Consider the following 21,536-nt stretch of genomic DNA (forward strand, 5'->3'; position numbering starts at 1 on the left):
GATTCGTCATTCTGTCTCTGAGTGTTATTCCAAGCATACTCCGTTCCATGGCTCTTTGTGTCACTCTCAATTTATCTTCGGATGCTTTCGTTAAAGTTAACGTTTCCGCTCCATAAGTGAGCACTGGAAGGACACAAGTGTCGAAAACTTTGCGTTTCAGACTATTATTCATTTTGCTTTTGAAAATGAGTCTGAGTTTTCCGAACGCTGCCCATGCAAGACCAATCCTACGTCTTATTTCTGCAGTCTGGTTGTCCAGACCTAACTTCAGTTTATGTCCTAGATATACATAGCTGTCGACTCGTTCAATGACAGTGTCACCAACAGGCATGAGCGCCACCGAAAATAAGCCGCCGATGAAGCCGCCGCCGGCCATTTTTGAGCAAACCGCGCCGCTGCCGAGCCGGTGCCAAAAACACGGCTCAAGCCGGCTTGAAACGGCTGGAAAATGAAATAAAGATTTCGAAAGGTGAATGGGTGAAATAATTTTGAAAACCGAGATTCCTGTTGATCCTAAGCAGCTCAAGTACTTTTTGAATATTTTTTTTCAAAATTAAGAAAATTTTGAAAATTTTCTTGAATTTTCATGAATTTTCCAGAATGGTATATTACGTCCTCGCTTCTAAGTTTGTTGTTTTGGCAAGTATGACCTTTGCGGAACGAGCCGAAGGCGCACAATCAGTTAATTCACAAATTTGAGAAAACTTTATCGATCTTTGCGAATTTTCTCGATTTTTTTTCTTTTCAATTTTTACTTGATTTTCGTGAGCTTTCGATTTCTTCTCGAAAACCATTTTCTTAATGAGTTAAATGAGTGTACCGGAGCATGATTTTCCATTTAGTTCAAGTTTTGAGGCAATAAAACTTGACGTGTTAGTGAACCTTAGACTTAGAGACTTGCTTGTAACAAGACCAGTTCCACTTGCACTTTGAACAACCTAATCTACCTACATTTTCGCTTTCCGTACAATTTCATTTTCATGCTTACTAGTTCATTTTCCATGAATTTATCTAAACGTTTTTATTTTGAAAAAAAGTTAAAAGGAACCTCCAGCTGAGCCGTTTCAAGCCGATTTTTTCGCCGCCGCCGAGTAATTTTTTTTCGGCTAGCCGCCGCCGAGTTTTCTTCGTCGGCGCTCATGCCTGGTCACCAATTTTGATTTCTTTATCGTCCCCGATGTTGGTCATGACTTTTGTTTTCGATAAGTTCATCTTGAGGCCAACTTTGGTTGCCTCTTCACTTAACTGTTGTAGCATAAGCTGAGCCTGACCTAGATTCGCTGCTGAGATTGCTCAGGTACTCTCCATTTATCTTTATTCCCATTTTACTCCAGTTTACCTTCCTAAAAATACTCTGCAGAATCGCCATGAATAATTTCGGTGAAATGGTGTCACCCTGCCTTACACCTCGGCCGATTCTGAATTTCTCCGTGCTCTTATGAAGTTTTATACATGAAGTAGCATTTTTGTACACATATCGAATTGTGTTGGAGTACCTTGAGTCTACTCTACATTCGTCTAATGCGAGTTAAGAACGTTACGGTCCTAAACAATTTTTCAAGAGGTTGTGATCACCGAATGGTTCGTGCAAGAGTCACGTTAAATACCAGATTTCAAAGATCACAACTAGTTCAAAGAAGTGAAAGGATTGACGTACAACGGCTTTACACACAAAATGAAGAATTTGCTACGAAAATGGCTGCCGAATTAGATAACGTCAACAATCAATGTGAAACATTGGACGAATTGAATACCAAAATCGTCGATACAATAATGGGTTTCATGAAATCCAAATGCAAATCCGTCCAAGGGAAAGAATCAAAACTCAGCAGAGAAACATTAGACCTGATCGCAAGCAGAGCAGAGTTGGTAAAAAACGGAGGACGAGATTCGGTGGAATACCGGAACTTGTCTAAAAGTATCAACAAAGCAAGGAGATCAGATCCAGACGAAAGAAAATATAATGTCCAATTGGCTCAAAACAATTGGAACTTCAGTCCCCCATTATTCCTTTTCTAACAGCTGACAATTCCGCGCGTGGGAACGGAGTGTTCGTGGAACGGGTAATCTGTGAAAGATGTTTTGTCCAATTAAAACATGGAATTTCTAAATTTAAATTTCAATTTTCGTGTTCGCCTACCCTTGAAGAGTGATCTAGATACGCATCTTATATTATTGTAGACTGAATTGATTGTAAGGTATAGTTGCTCCTACCACCTAGACACTTCGACAAAAAATATAAGTGAATTATATGGAAGTGGCAACGTTTCGCTTTTGCATCGGACAAGCCATCATCAGTTATTTCCACTGATCCGTTCCAAAGACAGCAGTATACTTTCAGTTGAACGAGTTTTGAAAGTATACAAGAATAACTTCATCTTCTGATGGAAAATCGGGAATTATAGCGAAAAACTGCTGTTAAAATACTCAAGCGCAGCAAAAAACATGAGAAAAAATTCATTCAACGGAATCAGCAAACAAATTCAACTAAACTCACACTTTCCTTTCCGCGCATTTCAATCAAATTTCATGTTTATGAAATTTGATTGACCGGAGCATGAGCTAGGTCCCTTGGAGTCAGCTCATATCCGGCTACTCGGCAGTACAGTGAACGTGGTGTATTTTGACAATATCTCGAGTAAATTTTGACCGAATTTCATGATTTTTTTTGTTTGAAAGGTATTAACGAATGTAAATCGTCAGAACTACTTCCGGTGTCCTAACAAAATGGCTACCGGCGGCCATATTGGATTTTAGTAAAAGTGATGTATTTTGGGAAAAATTGTACTTTAAACAGAGAAGTATGTGTGTGGGGTGTTTCAGGCATTAAATATATCACGCATATGGACATGGTGATAGAAAAAGTTTCAAATTTGGGCTCCTAAAATTACTTCGAACATTTTTGTTTTATCTGAGAGGTACTTCGTACAGGCTTTCGTAATTGCGCTATGCGCAATATTTAAGATGAATATGAATACTTTCATTAAAATTGCATGTGCCGCACTTGGGCTAGCTTGGAAGCATTATGGTAACGGACACATATAGGTTATAGCTATATTAGGGTTACGGACGTATTAGGCCTTCGGAAAAATTAGGATCACGGATGAATTAGGGCTACGGACGCACTAGGGTATCGTACGTATCAGGTTTTCGGGTTGTACGGGGCTCAGTCGCAGCAAACGCTCCGACTGTTCTGACTTGTTTTGAAACATTTACAACTTTTTCAATACAAAAAAAATATCCAGCAATAGACCATCAACCCAATCTGATAAATATAAGAATATTGCCACAATGTTAATACTCGTGATCGAAGCCTTTTTACCGTTACAAAGTTCAGTGCATTGAAAACAGGTAGATCAACATAACGACACGATCAGACAATGTCAATTTAAGAGCTACCAACATTACATTCTGAATTATTGTAGAACCGTCATTAGAGAAGCGCTTTCATACACTGCTTAGCTTGCAAATGGTCCGGTTCACTCAATTGCGTTTAGTGTTTTGTGAAGTAATTTTTTTGTAAATTGGAGTTTCTGCTGGAACCTATCCATAACAGAATTTACCTTAAGTGAAGTCATGGAAACCCGAAGCAAAAAGAAGCAACGAATTTCTTACGAGCAGAAGGTGAGTTTATATTATTTCTTATGGGCGTCCTTTTGAACTGAAAAAAATTGTTTCGTACGGGCGTCCTTTAGAAACGAAAAAATTACATCTTTTTTTACACTAAAAGTGAGTTCGGGCGGTTTCTAAATATACAATTCTTTTTTTATACAGTCCGCCATAGATTCTGCTTCGAAGCCTACAAATTCGTCGGTCGAATCACCTACGGAGATACCAGAAAATATTTTGTCGAAATTGAACGATGATTGTTTGATAAAACTGTTTGAACATCTACCATTACGTGATCTTTGTACTGCCGCTGACGTTTGTCGTAAATTTACTTCGATTGCGGTGGCGGTTTTCAGAAGACAAAATGTCGTTCTTGATCTGAATGATATTTTCGATGAATTTGAAGGCGATACCTCATATACTATGTCCAACTGGGAAAACATAAGTAGCTTGGATAAGGATGGTTTGGATAAGGACAGATTCAGTGATGATAGTGTGGATGAGGATAACTTTTACGGCTTTGATGAGAATGACTTGGATAATAATGGCTTGTACAAAGATGGATTAGATAAGAATAGCTTGGATGAGGATAGCATGGATATGGATAACTTGGATAGCATACAAACAATAGCAGTCGGAACATCTTCTCCTTCACGGATTGAGACATTTGAGAGATTATTTCGCCATTTTGGGATTTATATTCAATCGATTTGTATGAGATTGGATGATTATGAAGATGATGACGAAGAAACCGAAAAAAATGCAATTTTTAAACTGATGTCCAAATACTGTAGACAAGAGGATGCTAAACTGAAAAAACTAATATTACACGACACTTCAATTAGTGCAGAAATAGCGCAACGGTTTCAACCTTTATTTGATCAGCTAAAGTCATTGGATGTGACCGGGGGTTCGGTTTCATTTGACATTGGCGCAGAGTTGACAGAAATGATGTTGGAGGATGTTTCATTGAATGAAGTTGGAATAAGCAAATTGAATAAACTGCAGACACTTTCGTTGATTGATATTAAGAAAAATTGTTTCGGTCGCAGAGGACCATGTCGTATGTCAATGATGATGTTTCCACATCTTAAAAGTCTTACCATTATGGGCGAGTGTGATCACATATTCATGAACAACCTAATACTATGTGCTGGAATGAAACAATTGTTGGAATTAGAAGAGTTGAAACTTGATGTCGAATTTGACCCGAGGAACATGGAAAATGTCAGAAATTTGGCACGATTGCAACATCTAAAAGTGTTCGATCTTAATTGCAGATGGTATTCAATAACGGAACTCTTAAGAAATTTCGTCGAGCAAAAGGTGCGAATTGAAGAAATTCATTTGAGAAAAATTTTAATTGGACATACGAGTGCCACATATTTAGCAAAATTAAGCACAATACAGAAATTATGCCTGTCCGATGGCGGATGGAATTTCAGTGATGAATGTACCCGATTAGCGGACATGGTTAAAGGAATGCCAATACTGCAAAGACTTTATTTATGTGATTTTGGGAGCATTAACATCGATGGTATAACAGCAACAATTGCGAATGCACCAAAATTGAGCGAGTTTTACTTGGACTTTGGACCGCCTCATGATGAGACGTTTGTCATTTATGAAAAAGAATTCATTGAAATTTGTGATATTATCGCGAAACGTTTGGAGTATACTCCATTATATATGAGATTAAGTGGCAACGAATGCAAACTGGCCGTACCAGACGATATTTGCAAAAAGAATCGGGTGTGGTTAGACGTTCAGATTATCTCCGTCAACATGGTCGATATCGAGACAATAAACGCAATGGACGACGATAGTGATGAAAGCGTATATAATGATGACATCGATGAACCGGATGAGCCGGAATACGCTGTCGGTCAAGTGGACAATCTCTGAGGTGAGATTCAAAATATTTTTCCCGACTCGAGCTGTAAATTATGATCTTACGTACGTATGTATGTAATAATAGTGTGCGAGAACACATACTTTTCATATCAATGATACAACATTTTTTGCAATTCATGACTGAAACCAACTATTAAAAAAAAAAATAGAAAATAGTGCTTCATACGACACTTTAAAGGCGCGTGTAAGAGTTGATGTCCGTTATAGAATTGCAAAAACTTAATTTATAATTTAAAAATAAACGATTGTAAACCCTATCTCGCTCCCTGTCTATATTTTGCAACAGATTTATTAGGATCTCCCTCAACTACTTCTGATAGTTTGCACATCAAACGAAAAATATTGTTGGAAGAAAATCTGATGGTCGAAACAGTAATACATCATCATTGCTGGAAAGAAACAATCAACGGGCTTGTTACCAATAACTGTAAATACGAATATTCAGTAGTAGAACGAACACGAAGTGATCCATGTAAACACACCCTATGGGTTACAAGGCTGTATACTTTGGGGAGGTCACGCAGACCGCCATTTTATTAGATACGCGGGAACACACCACTTCTGATGATTTTACATGTAAAAAATTTCACCACATCATCAAGACGAGTAGGTGAATTTTTGTATGAAATCGGCCATTTTATCATCAACTGTGGTGTGTAACCCGCGTATCTGCATCTGCGTGACCTCCCCAAAGTATACAGCCTTGATGGGTTATGGGTATCCGAGGGCTTCAGTCCGAGGTACTATTACTCATCGTGACACAAGATATCTCATTGCTTCACTGATCAGCAGTATTTTGCAATAATCATGTTTAAAGACGTTTTTAAATGGTAGAAACTTGGTTATTACAAGATGGTGTCCTGATATTGTACACTATTCTACCTTTCGAGCGAGGAAAAATGCCTTGACCGATGAGGGAAAAGCATCATTAATTCACTAGTAAAGTCAAAAAATTTGTTGCGATCCATTCGTGTGATCCTGTGAAGCTAAGTTCTCTTGTCATTGTAAATCTACTAGACTATTCATAGTAGATTATCATCAGCTAAAAACATTGTACAAAGATTCTGTATTTTAGTGGAAAATTTTCATGAAAGTAGAAGTGTTATAAAGTGCGTCATCGGCTTCTGTCAAATTATAATGAATTTAATGATGAAATGAACATTAGGTGACAGCAACAGTATCATCTTATAAGCTACTGCCGCTACTGCGTGGAAGTAAACGCACTCATTTGCAATTTATTATGCATGTTTAAATGTTTATTCTCAAAACAAACTTTTGCTTCTATTTTTCATTACGAAATTTTCGAAACTGTCAAATGAATTTAGACCTTTTTCTATTCAAAATTGCGATTGCTGCATCTGTCAATGAAAAAGCGTTTCCAATGCATCGTTTGTTTTGAGCATTGCGTTATTCCCTTTACTGAAAGTCAATGGTCTTATGCCAGAAAATACCGAAAAATGTGGGTACCCAAACAAAAGGTTTACTGTGTTTGAAAATGTATGAAATGCTATATGAAAAACGTTAACAATTTTTCGTTGAGGACACGATAAGTTAAGTAATTCTTAACCAATTTGGATGATTCGTTTTTTTAAGTGCGTTGAATCAAATTCCCGAGGCTTAGTTCGAAGATGGGTATGTAGGACTAAGGATTTCGAAGCTATTTGATTATAGCCTCAATCGAAAAAGATTACTTTGATGAAATTTGATTTTGTTGGCTAACAAATTTGATAGATGACTACCACCTTGATAGTTAAAGTATTTCCTTATTCTGGCAGAAATGTGTACTCTTTGACAGAAAATAACCGACTTAAGTATGTCATTGTTTTGACAAAGATCTTTACTATTTGACAGCCAATCACCGACTAAAGTATGTCATTATTTTGGCAGAGATTTCTACTCTTTGACAGCTGAACTTTGAGTAATGTATGTCATTGTTTTGGCAAAGATGTCCACTCTTTGAGTCTTGAGAGCCAATCATCGACTGAAGTATACACTTGTTTTGCCAGAGATGTTTACTCTTTAACAGTCAATCACCGACTGACGTATGTCCTTATTTTGACAGAGATGTTTACTCTTTGACAGCTCATCATCAACTGAATGTCCTTGATTTGGCAAGGACAAGGATGATTACTCTTTGACAGCTCATCACCGGAGTATGTCCGTTCTATGGAAGAGATGCTTAGGTGTACTCTTCGACAGTGATTGACAGCTGATTGAAGTTGTTTGTTGAGTTTGTTAGCATATGAAAAAATAAATTAGAATGAGATGTAAATTTTTGTATCGGTGATAGTGATTTAAGTGCTTTGGAAACAATGAAAATTTAGCTGATAAAAATTACATTGCAAAAATTGTCAGCAAGGGACCTGACCCGCCTAAAAGGTGAATTCTTGATGACACGACATATTTTCACAGTATTTCATAACTTGTACTCGTGGAATATATTCACAAAATAACGAAAAACACACAATGTCTTTCGGTTTTTATTTTCTGTGATGCATTTCTTGTAAACTAAAAATACACAAAAATGGTTGCGAAACATACAGTGCAATTTCTCTTATTAAGGGAATAAAAAAACTCCGAGTCAACGAGAAAACAAAGTCTCAAAATAAATGTTTGGAAAATTTGGTAGGTGTGGTTATGTTTTTTGTTGATCCCCACAGCAAGTGCCTGTGTTTCCTCCCACGCAGTAACATATACGACGCCCTAGTTTAAACCCTGAAAAATACAAAAGCGCCATCCTGGTTTTCATAGCTGAATACGATCGTTTCGTGAAGTTTTACCCTGAAAACTACAAAAGCGCCATATTCACCTAAAGAAAATTTGCTGACAAGTGGTGAAAACGTCAACAAGATCCATGCCCTATGGAATATAACATTGGTCCTTAGTAAATGGTTATTTGGATTACAAGGGACGAAAGTAAAAAAATTCAACCGTGTGCGAAGTTTGCAGCCCGTGGCCGAAGGCCAGGGCGGCAATCGCACAGGTTGAATCTTTTTACGTCGTGCCATGTGATCCACACAACTTTTCATTACAACAACTACGAAAATTGTAATGTGAGCTTCCTTATAATGTTCCAACTGATGAAATTTACCGAAATAAGCTGAAATATGCGGGGGTCCAGGGGGCGGCAGCCCCCTGGTAAAAGAAAAATTTATAAATTATTGGCAACGTTCTTTTCTATCACAACAATCACAGTGATCACAACGACACCAGACGGAACACATGTTGTTGCTGTCATTTACTTTCGCATCCTCGTTTGAGGGGTGAAAGTACTTTCGCTCCTCTGTTGGGAGGCGAAAGTATTTTCGCACCTCTTGTGATGTCGTGGCTAACTGAGAGTTGAATTTTTATACTTTCGCATCTCATTCGGGAAGCGAAAATTACAACTTTTGTAGTTGGTGTAATGAAATAGTTATTTTCATGCTTCGGGGCCGAAAATGAGGGCAATTTTTCGAATTTTCTCGGGTTTCCGGCCCTCTGCATGAAAACTCACATGTGCACCTGTTTGGGACGGTTGATTTAAGGCACTTTCGCTTGTAAGCCTCACTTCGTTCGGCCTACAATCCGCGAAATTACCTAAAATCAATCGTCCAGAACAGGTACACAAATGACTATTTTACGAACTTGTCGAATAAAGTTAGTCAGTCGCACGATATTGTGCCGTGAATGTGAAAAACAAATGGTTGAGATATTTCCGGCTTGTTTTAATCGAAAAAAAAGCAAGGAACACCCATCCAAACCTTGGTACCTGTTGGTGTGTGGAAAGAAAGTCAAAAAAATATTTTTACAAATGAAGATGTTTTCATGACGTATCGACTTTAAAAAGCCATATCACACACATGAAATATTTTTTGCATAAAATAGAATTTGATGAGAGAGGCGACATTTCTACACGGTCAATATATCGTCAGAACGATAATATACCAGACAATCTAAAATTTTCGAACGTAATTTTATCCCCATACTAAACTTATGTCTTTAATTTACTTATTATGAGGAAAATTATTTTCATGCGTTCATAAAATTCGTAAGACACGTGTCGAAAGAACTTCAGATAAAAGAAGTTCAAGCAAACGATATCAGATGCAGCACAGGCAGCGGTCTCAAAAAAACGAGAAATTTTTACCTTACTTCGAATGCACCTTTCTCTCGTATGCCGCTAATATTTGTCAAACCTTTGGTTCATAAGCTACGTTTTGTTTATAAGGTTCGGTATGTACGTGTATACCTATTTTAAAAGTCATTTAATTACATAGAAAACCGAATAATATCTAACCTACAGATGCTATTATCCAAAAAAAAAAATTAATTAGGGTTTTTCCTCTATGAATATTTGAACATCTGCAATCGTACCGCTGTGTAATATGTGCACACACACGTTTTTTTTTCTCTTTATAAAGATTTTTTGTAAATTATGACAAAAGTGTGTTGTTAAAAATAGCAAACGTGCCACACACATTGAACTGTGCGATTTTTCACATTAAATTGCATTTCGCTTATGACTCCTTGAGTAAATATTATGTATATGAACGCAAAATCATGGCATTTTAATTCACGATTCGTTTTTGTCTTGCGATCTTTTTTTTTTTGTAAATTTATTAACTCCGCTTTTAACGTAGTTATTTATAGCCACACGATAACAATTACGTTTGGAATAAGTGACGATCCCGGGTAAAAATTTCAGTCTCAGTGAGACCTAAAAATACGTAGTCTCAAGGGTCTCATTTCGGTCTCATTGACTTTTTCAGTTTACGAGAAGTCTCAATTTTAATTTATTTTATGTAAATGAACAAGAATGAACGAGAGAAGCTGAGTGGTCTCGTTTCGACTACTTTTCGAGAATGTTTGAGGATGAATGAGTAGTCTTTTTTGACTTTTATTTGTTAGGCGTGATGAGACTGTCCGAGTGGTCTCGGATTTAATACTTTCCGAGACTGGACAAGTGGTCTCTTTTCGAATAATTTTTCCTTACACTTTCCGAGACTGACCGAGTGGTCTCGTTTCGACTACTTCTCGAGAATGTTTGAGGATGAATGAGTAGTCTTTTTAGACTTTCATTTGTTAGACGCGATGAGACTGTCCGAGTGGTCTCGGATTTAATACTTTCCGAGACTGAACGAGTAGTCTCATTTAAAAAAAAAATTATTCAAATTTTGAGAACGGAAAAGTGGTCTCATTTCGAGAAAATATTTTATTCGAATTTTGAGAACGGAAAAGTGGTCTCATTTCGAGAAAATATTTTCTTCCAATTTTGAGAACGGAAAAGTGGTCTCATTTCGAGAAAATATTTTCTTCCAATTTTGAGAACGGAAAAGTGGTCTCATTTCGAGAAAATATTTTATTCGAATTTTGAGAACAGAAAAGTGGTCTCATTTCGAGAAAATATTTTATTCGAATTTTGAGAACGGAAAAGTGGTCTCATTTCGAGAAAATATTTTCTTCCAATTTTGAGAACAGAAAAGTGGTCTCATTTCGAGAAAATATTTTATTCGAATTTTGAGAACAGAAAAGTGTTCTCATTTTGAGAAAATATTTTATTTGAATTTTGAGAACGGAAAAGTGGTCTCATTTCGAGAAAATATTTTATTCGAATTTTGAGAACAGAAAAGTGGTCTCATTTCGAGAAAATATTTTATTCGAATTTTGAGAACAGAAAAGTGTTCTCATTTTGAGAAAATATTTTATTTGAATTTTGAGAACGGAAAAGTGGTCTCATTTCGAGAAAATATTTTATTCGAATTTTGAGAACGGAAAAGTGGTCTCATTTCGAGAAAATATTTTCTTCCAATTTTGAGAACAGAAAAGTGGTCTCATTTCGAGAAAATATTTTATTCGAATTTTGAGAACGGAAAAGTGGTCTCATTTCGAGAAAATATTTTATTCGAATTTTGAGAACAGAAAAGTGGTCTCATTTCGAGAAAATATTTTATTCGAATTTTGAGAACAGAAAAGTGTTCTCATTTTGAGAAAATATTTTATTTGAATTTTGAGAACGGAAAAGTGGTCTCATTTCGAGAAAATATTTTATTCGAATTTTGAGAACGGAAAAGTGGTCTCATTTCGAGAAAATATTTTCTTCCAATTTTGAGAACAGAAAAGTGGTCTCATTTCGAGAAAATATTTTATTCGAATTTTGAGAACGGAAAAGTGGTCTCATTTCGAGAAAATATTTTATTCGAATTTTGAGAACAGAAAAGTGGTCTCATTTCGAGAAAATATTTTATTCTAGAAATGAGACCACTTTTCCGTTCTCAAAATTAAAAGAAAATATTTTCTCGAATGAGAACACTTTTCCGTTCTCAAAATTCGAATAAAATATTTTCTCGAAATGAGACCACTTTTCTGTTCTCAAAATTCGAATAAAATATTTTCTCAAAATGAGAACACTTTTCTGTTCTCAAAATTCGAATAAAATATTTTCTCGAAATGAGACCACTTTTCCGTTCTCAAAATTGGAAGAAAATATTTTCTCGAAATGAGAACACTTTTCCGTTCTCAAAATCCCAATAAAATATTTTCTCGAAATGAGAACTCTTTTCCGTTCTCAAAATTGGAGTAAAATATTTTCTCGAAATGAGACCACTTTTCCGTTCTCAAAAATGGAATAAAATATTTTCTCGAAATGAGACCACTTTTCCGTTCTCAAAATTGGAAGAAAATATTTTCTCGAAATGAGACCACTTTTCCGTTCTCAAAAATGGAATAAAATATTTTCTCGAAATGAGACCACTTTTCCGTTCTCAAAATTGGAAGAAAATATTTTCTCGAAATGAGACCACTTTTCCGTTCTCAAAAATGGAATAAAATATTTTCTCGAAATGAGACCACTTTTCCGTTCTCAAAATTGGAAGAAAATATTTTCTCGAAATGAGACCACTTTTCCGTTCTCAAAAATGGAATAAAATATTTTCTCGAAATGAGAACACTTTTCCGTTCTCAAAATTGGAAGAAATTTTTTTTTTCGAAATGAGACCACTTTTCTGTTCTCAAAAATGGAATAAAATATTTTCTCGAAATGAGAACACTTTTCCGTTCTCAAAATTGGAAGAAAATATTTTCTCGAAATGAGACCACTTTTCCGTTCTCAAAAATGGAATAAAATATTTTCTCGAAATGAGAACACTTTTCCGTTCTCAAAATTGGAAGAAATTTTTTTTTTTCGAAATGAGACCACTTTTCCGTTCTCAAAAATGGAATAAAATATTTTCTTCAAATGAGACCACTCAACGGGTCTCACAAAGCGAAGAAAATATTTTCTTCAAATGAGACCACTCAACGGGTCTCACAAATCAAAGGAAATATTTTCTTCAAATGAGACCATTCAACGGGTCTCAAAAGTAGAAAAAACTTTAGAAATGAGACTACTCATCTGGTCTCGGAAATTGTAACAACGGTTCAAAATTAGATCCACAAATACATATATCTGATTTAGCAACATGAGTAACGTCGATGGCCGTCCAGATTGAAAGTTAAGCATCATTCGTCGCGGTTAGTACTTGGATGGGTGACCGGAAAAAACATTACAAAAAGGTAAAAAAAATATTACTAACGATTCTACATAATTTCAGTCAATTTGATCTAGCGAATTATAAGAAAAGTAAAGGGCAGTGGCCATCTATGAACTCAACATAGAAGTACAGATATTCACATAAACAAATAGTCCGATAAATAATATCGAAAGAAGAAAATAGTCTAACAGCATGGCCAAAGCAATGAAATATGAGTAGTCTCAAACGGTATCGGAAAAACTCAAAAATGAGGAGTCTCAAAGGGTCTCGGAAAAACTCAAAAATGAGAAGTCTCAAAGGGTCTCGGAAAAACTCAAGAATAAAAAGTCTCAAAGGGTCTCGGAAAAACTCAAAGATTAGAAGTCTCAAAGGGTCTCGGAAAAACTCAAAAATGAGAAGTCTCATAGGGTCTCGGAAAAACTCAAAAATGAGAAGTCTCAAAGGGTCTCGGAAAAACTCAAAAATGAGAAGTCTCAAAGGGTCTCGGAAAAACTCAAAAATGAGAAGTCTCACAGGGTATCGGAAAAACTCAAACAGTCTTTTTTATCCTATTTCTTCTTATCAAAATGAGACCACTCATCCATTCTCATAACGTCTAACAAATCCATAATGAGACCACTCATCCATTCTCATAACGTCTAACAAATCCTTAATGAGACCACTCCTTCAGTCTCACATCGTCTCAAAAAGTCAAAATGAGACCACTCCTTCAGTCTCACAGCGTCTCGAAAAGCCGAAATGAGACCACTCCTTCAGTCTCACAGCGTCTCGAAAAGACGAAATGAGACCACTCCTTCAGTCTCACAGCGTCTCGAAAAGACGAAATGAGACCACTCCTACAGTCTCACACCGTCTCGAAAAGCCGAAATGAGACCATTCCTTCAGTCTCACAGCGTCTCGAAAAGCCGAAATGAGACCACTCCTTCAGTCTCACAGCGTCTCGAAAAGACGAAATGAGACCACTCCTTCAGTCTCACAGCGTCTTGAAAAGCCGAAATGAGACCACTCCTTCAGTCTCACACCGTCTCGAAAAGCCGAAATGAGACCACTCCTTCAGTCTCACAGCGTCTCGAAAAGCCGAAATGAGACCACTACTTCAGTCTCACAATGTATAATCAGGTCGAAATGAGACTTCTCACCAGTCTCTTGAAGTCCAACAAAAAGTATTCTCGTTCAGTCTCAAACATTCTCGAAGAATATACAAAATGAGACCACTCTGACATTCTCATAAAGTCTCGTAAAAGTTTGAAAAGAGACTACTCATCCAGTCTCAAACATCTCCGAAAGACATTTAAAACAAGACTTCTCAACAGTTTCAGATGAATTCGGATGAATTTTGGATGAATTATGAGAACTAATCCAGTCTCAAAGGTCAAAAAAGAGACGTCTCGCCTCCATACAAAATAGCTGTCTCGAAGAGACGTCTCACAACCACTTTTTTTTTTACCCGGGATGTTTTGAAGTAAGCAAATAACTCTGTTGTATCTATTTGAATCTTAAGTGTATTGGCAAGGCGGTTGCTAGAGAGCTGCTTCGGTATTGGTTGTAACTATAATACGTTTTTCATACGTTATACATGTGTTACAACTTTAGCTACCAGGATAAACACTCTAGTTCGGGCGTGTTGCCCTTTCAACGTTCGTATAATAGTTTTTCTAGTTTTTTCGTAACTAGTGTTGAAACATCGCGACTTCGTCGTTTATTTCCTACTTCATTTAGGAAAAACGTTGATCCCCTCCGGCTTGGGTTGGAAACCTCTAATTCGCCAAAAACTTACACATAAAATAATAAAATAATTTACACAAATCAGTGTTCATTCGATTGTAATGAGTCTGTTCAATAAAAAGCATCTATTCGTCAAAATTTGTGTGTCACCGCCTTCGTGATCAACTCAGAGGTGTCTTAACCTGTTCTGTCAGAACCTTGGTTCGACATTCCAAGGCTGTCAACTTTGGAGAGGTCTCGCAGATAAAGATACGCGGGTAAGTGACACACACAACATTTGACATTTTCATACATTTTCGTAGAAGATGGATTCTCAAATTTCATAGTATGTGAATTCTGTTCCGCATATCTAATAAAATGGTGGTCTGCGTGACCTTCCCAACAGTCTGTAGCCTTGCGAGATTCAACAACATGTCATTGAGTCGTTAACAACATGGCGTTAAATGTTTTTTGACCATAGTTCTATGTCAGTTTCTAGAGCTCGTTCCAACACATTTGCTGTAAATTATATAGTGCAATGCAACACACACCAAATGCGAAAAATCATTTTCAAAATTTCTTCAGTTCTCTTCTATAGGATAGGGATAGGGATTACGCTTTTGTTTTAGGGTTGCATCATTATGCTAGAAATCCCATCCCATTAGGCCTTAAGTCTTTAAGACATGTCCTATTTTTTCGCCTCATTATTTTTGGAAAAATTCTAAGAACATTACTTTTTTCATAAACGTTTGTCCTCTTTTTTCAAAACAAACAAACCTCTTTTTCGACTGGTGACTTTCGACAAAAAAATATTTATTTAAACAAGAAATTCTCTCGCTCCGCTCGCGTTGTACATTTCCTTAATCTTACATCCTTGAACATAAAAGTTAGGAATTTTACGATACAGAAAATTGTGTGACGCTACCAAATTTACATTTTAACATTTGATATAATTCGTATAATATTCGGTGGGTTGTAATTCCTCGCTGGAAATCTACTTTTCGTCCTCTTTATCGATGGAGGCGTCCTCGTTTTTTCCTCTTTTTTATGCCAAAATGTCTTACTATGCCAATCCAGTCTTACATTCCGAAATTGCAAAAAAAACTGAAATAGTTTGCTTCGATTCTGTGTCATGTCTCTTGGCGCAATATTTTTAATAACAAATTGCTCTCTGTATATTTAATTGCATTTTGTTCTTCGACTTAAATTAATTACTCTGTTTAAAAGTTGGCATATATTTCGTACACGTCCATGAAGTGTGTGTGTGTCTTCAGCATTACAATTTAACTGTAAAATGGCCTTGAGCTGGAAAAGATACAATCAATCCCAAGCATCCATCAAGACATATTGTTTCTTACAATGCATTTTGATTTGAAAATAACAAAATGACAAAAACATTAATGAAGAATCAAGAGGATTGTAAGGAGAAAAAAAAGAAGAAAAATGCCAAGTGCATTGTATACCCACACACAAATTCCACTTTAATTTTTTTGAGCAGAAAATAGTCTACTCTGCCAGCAGAACGATAAAAAATACATTCTGCTCAATAATAATAATGCAGCAGATGTTTCTCACAAGCCAGTTTAACATGAATCATAATCAGAGTTTGAGCGCTCAAAATTTGGCGCTGAGACCTTATGTACCTTCATTTATGTATTCGATATTGTGAATGATATAGCATTGAGCATTGAGCCATACACACAGTGAATATATGCAAAGAAATTATCATCATTCATTCACTACAGCTGGACTTCTGTTGCTTCGGTGTTCGGAAGCAATTTAGAATGCTGATCTGCATCTTGAGTGCTTCATTAATAGGGGAAATCTCAAAATTAGACAAAGGATTCATTCAGGATGTAAGTCTTTTATTGTGTGACCAGGCCAATGTCGTTCGATAAAGAACTCAATTTCCGGAGAACGATTTCACAGCATCAAAGGAATTGAGTATCACGTATGAGTCTTCAAGTACATAAATGATTGTCGAAAATTCGGTATTATCCTTCAACGAACGAGAAGAAATTGAATTTTCTATGAATACTTTTCACCGTCATCACGATTATCGTCATCACCAGATAATAAATGCACTGTCCAAGGCCGTTACACTTTTGAATGCAACACCGTGAAATATCAATTATAACTCGTCGTCACGGTAGATTTTCATTGTCTGACTCTTTGAACGATTTACTTTTTACTACTTTCGTCTGGCTGATAACATTATGCCAAGACAAATATCGAATATTGCTGTAAACAAGTAGGTTCGAGTAGTCTACACAATATTTTGTTGTCTATGTAATTCCGATAAGAAAGTATTCCAAAAATTCTCTTCACTGCCTTCGACGGACGGCAATAAATCATTTCATCGACATTAATATGTAATTCACCCTCTTCCCTCTACATATTATGGGTTTCGAACGCGAAATTATATTTTTCCCGCCAAGTGCCAATAAAAATGTTTGCAAAGAAACCTATTCACCTTGCGCCTTTTACACAAACAATAAGATAAACCTGAGATTGTATACATGGCATGGCATCGGTATTTGTCATTGTATGTGCATTTCCTTATTCTTGCTATTTTGCTATGTATATAGGACAAGGAGAATGTTTTGAAAATTGCAATACAAAGGGAAACAATGTGTGTTATGCTGATGATATTGGGTCGGAAATAAACAATTTAAAAACAACAAAAAAGTGCAATTTGGAACAAAGTGGGTTTATCTGTAAGAATTAAATATGAGAATTACGAGGAGAATTATATGTAATTCTCCCATAATGTAACGAAAAACGGATATTCGATTTCTACACACAAAAAAATCGACGAACAGTAGTAATCTTCTACTCTAGCCTAGTTAGTTACGTGGAGTCATCATTAGATCAAATAATACCGCATAACGCAATAAGTAGTTTCTAGTGATAGGTCAATTAAAATTCTATTCAATTTACTATTTACAAACTGCAAACGTATTACGGTATAACATTAAATCTATTACTTCGGCTATGAAAATCAATTTTTATTGTTTTGGTTAAAATCTCTTACTTCATTAGTTTTAACGTAGATTTTGCTATGTAAGGTATTTACTAGTCAAAACTTTCACTTATTATTGTCATCTTTGTCATTACCTAATCTTTGTCAATAGTAGCAATCATCGTGAAGAGTATCTCGCTCCGCTTCGTAAGGAGAGTTTTGGCCAGTGCTGAAAAATTTAACATTCCAAAAAGTGTTGCACACGATGCTTTCTGCAAACCGAGTGTCACAATAGACGAAAGAAAAATCAATTCAAAAAATATTTCTCCGCATAAATCAATCACTCCATGAAAATCACTGTGATGAAAATTTGATCAAGCACACATTCGAGTTCGAGTCAGGCATGAGCGCCGACGTATAAACCTCGGCGGCGGCTAGCCAAAAAAAATTTCTCGGCGGCGGCGAAAAAGTCGGCTTGAGCCGGCTTAAAACGGCTCGGCTGGAGGTTCCTTTTAACTTTTTTTAAAAATAAAAACATTTAGATAAATTCATGGAAAATGAACTAGTAAGCATGAAAATGAAATTGTACGGAAAGCGAAAATGTAGGTAGATTAGGTTGTTCAAAGTGCAAGTGGAACTGGTCTTGTTACAAGCAAGTCTCTAAGTCTAAGGTTCACTAACACGTCAAGTTTTATTGCCTCAAAACTTGAACTAAATGGAAAATCATGCTCCGGTACACTCATTTAACTCATTAAGAAAATGGGTTTCGAGAAGAAATCGAAAGCTCACGAAAATCAAGTAAAAATTGAAAAGAAAAAAAATCGAGAAAATTCGCAAAGATCGATAAAGTTTTCTCAAATTTGTGAATTAACTGATTGTTCGCCTTCGGCTCGTTCCGCAAAGCTTATACTTGCCAAAACAACAAACTTAGAAGCGAGGACGTAATATACCATTCTGGAAAATTCATGAAAATTCAAGAAAATTTTCAAAATTTTCTTAATTTTGAAAAAAAAAAATCAAAAAGTACTTGAGCTGCTTAGGATCAACGGGAATCTCGGTTTTCAAAATTATTTCACCCATTCACCTTTCGAAATCTTTATTTCATTTTCCAGCCGTTTCAAGCCGGCTTGAGCCGTGTTTTTGGCACCGGCTCGGCTGCGGCGCGGCTTGCTCAAAAATGGCCGGCGGCGGCTTATTTACGGCGGCGCTCATGCCTGGTTCGAGTAAATAATCGGACCGAATAGCTAATGTATTAGCGTACGTGGCTCATATACTCGGGGTCTGGGGCTCAAATGCAGTGTAGATTGAAGGATTTTTGTTTCGAGAAATACTTCGAATTACTACTACTTTTCAAATCAACTGACCAAAACAATGTGGAGAAATCTTACGTTTCCACACTCAAATGAGTTACAAAATATGTCGTATTGTGACACTCGGTTGCAGGAAGTGATTTATTTTGAAAATCGAGGGAGAAAAACGTAATGTCGGTGCACAGATAGAATGGTATGCTTATAACACAAGAAACACAACATATTCTCCAGATTTTGCCTCACCGTATAACGAAATTATTTTTGAATTTTTATCTATGAGACGTATGCTGTTTGCTAATTCTACACAAAAAATACACGTACAGGCCTATCCGCTTTCAAAAAGAAACTTCGTCTGTTTTTGCGCAAATAAATAAAAAAAAATTCGCGCGCAAACAGTTGATCTTTACATATAGAAGAATATAAGAAAATCAGAACCCACCTGTCATTTATCCTTGACTCAACAAGCTCAAGAATTTTTTTTTATGTTTTTGTATATGTGCAATGAGGCATGTATAAAGAGACCAAATGTGCTGAGCAGGTATATAGAATTAACTCAATAAGAGATGCTGGTTTTTGGCGGAATTTCAGTTTATATATCGATTTTAAATACTCTTTTTTTTTCGTGTCGTCCTTTCCATTCCATGAACACTCTCGTCTCATCATGCCAAATGTTGTTTTTATAGTTGGATTTTAAATTTGGATTTGCTACTAATGCTCAAGAAATTATAGGAGAATTCGATCAGTGCCGCACTGGCCATACTGAGAATTTCCAAGTGGCCTTTGGCCTGAGTCAGGCGAAGACTCGAATTGGTTTTTTAAGATTTTCATACATTCGCAATGATTTATTTGTAAAATTTAAATCTCATTTGTTATTAAATGTCTTCTTTCAACTCACCTGTAACATAACACGACAGAACGAAAATTTTCCCTTTGGTTAGAAATTTTGTAAAAGCATAAATCCAGTCAGAGATTTTGTACATGCGGCTGGGACAATTTATAAACGACATCTCATACTAAAAACCATTTCCACTCGGGGGATTGCCCGACATGACCTATCATAGAAAAGTTTAAGACATTTCATTTTGAATAAATCAGTAGTCGATTTATCGTTTATATCGTTTATTTTTATTCAACTTATATGTTTGGCTACAAATTTATATCTTTCCAATTCAACGGCTAAATAGAGATCGAAACCTATCATTCTACATCCGAGCTGTACAACAATTTCCCTTCACTCGTTCATCCTATCTCCTCTCATTCGACTGTTCGCGCGCATATTTAGAACTTGACTTTATCTATAATTACTGTCCCAGTATACAATTCAAACATTCAAATACAAAAGAACCGCCGAACCGTCGAATATCATACACTATTTGTACTATTTGCACTCAGGTGAAAAGTAAGAGCGAAAAGTAAGAGATAAATTCGCGAACCAAGAAAAAAAATTCTCAATTTTTCGCTTTTTCAAAGGAAATTTTCTCGTTCGCTTCGCTCGCGATTTGCGACCCATATTTGCTATAATAATGACAACATACAACATACCATGTAATTCATGCAACCAAAATTACATTGGGGAATCAAAGAGAGTCACAAAAAGACTAGAAGACCACAAAGGCAATGTTAGAAGACGCGAATACAATAAATCGGCCGTAGCAACACACCATACGGAACAAAGGACATATGATCAATTGGAATAATTCGAAATTAATCATGAGAGAAAATAATCACCACCTACGGAAAATAAAAGAAGGTTTGACAATTCAACAACATCCTGGTCAACTGATGAATATAGATGAAGGTCTAGTTTTGAGCAACGCTTGGAAACCGATAATACCAAAAATATCAGAATTTAAACAAAAACCAATACAAATATTGTTTATTGTAATAGGTAACGTCAGATTTTTCGTCCATAAATGCCGAACCATAACGCTAACCCTAAATCCTGACCATAAAGGCAAATGTCAAACAATAAAGGCAAATGCAAAAATAATTAAATTTCGACTCGATGGATTCTGATCAAACAAAATGCCACTGTGTAGTGCATGATCTCAGTACGAAGTACTGGGGGCTTATAAGATTAATATGCCGTTTGTAACATGTTGAATTGGAAGCAGACGGTAAGGGCAAAGCATTTGTCTATGTTCATAGATAACGAATCCGCAATAAAAAAAATGTCCGTCTGTCCGTCTGTCCGTCTGTCCGTGACCCCTCTAGCTTGAGTAAATCACAACCTTTTTTCAAAATTCTTTTTTTCCCCGATTGGTATCGACAAAAGTAAGGTCAAGTTCGAAAATGGGCATGGTAGGGTCAGCCCTTCCCTATAGGGCCCTATAGGTATTTTTCAGTCTTTCGACGATATCTACCGAAATACGCACGCAATAGCTGCTTGTGATATATCAAATGAAAGGTATTGACGAGTAGAACAAAGTTGCTGAACATTGTTTTTGGGTAAGATGCAACTCGAGCTTGTTGGGAGGGCTCAAAGGTCGTTACTCGGCCCTAAGTGTTTTTTGCACATAAATCGAGTAA

At 36.3% G+C, this 21,536-nt stretch overlaps 1 long non-coding RNA gene across 1 annotated transcript; it reads left to right on the forward strand.

Moving 5' to 3' along the window:
• The first annotated feature begins 2,403 nt into the window (after positions 1-2,403).
• LOC119070149 lies at positions 2,404-21,053 on the forward strand. Its single transcript, XR_005086469.1, has 3 exons — positions 2,404-2,417; positions 18,308-18,312; positions 20,896-21,053. It is a non-coding gene; the product is annotated as an uncharacterized LOC119070149 (long non-coding RNA).
• The last annotated feature ends 483 nt before the right edge of the window (positions 21,054-21,536 follow it).

This window comes from Bradysia coprophila (genome assembly GCF_014529535.1).
Source record: "Bradysia coprophila strain Holo2 chromosome X unlocalized genomic scaffold, BU_Bcop_v1 contig_473, whole genome shotgun sequence".
NCBI classification, from domain to species: domain Eukaryota; kingdom Metazoa; phylum Arthropoda; class Insecta; order Diptera; family Sciaridae; genus Bradysia; species Bradysia coprophila.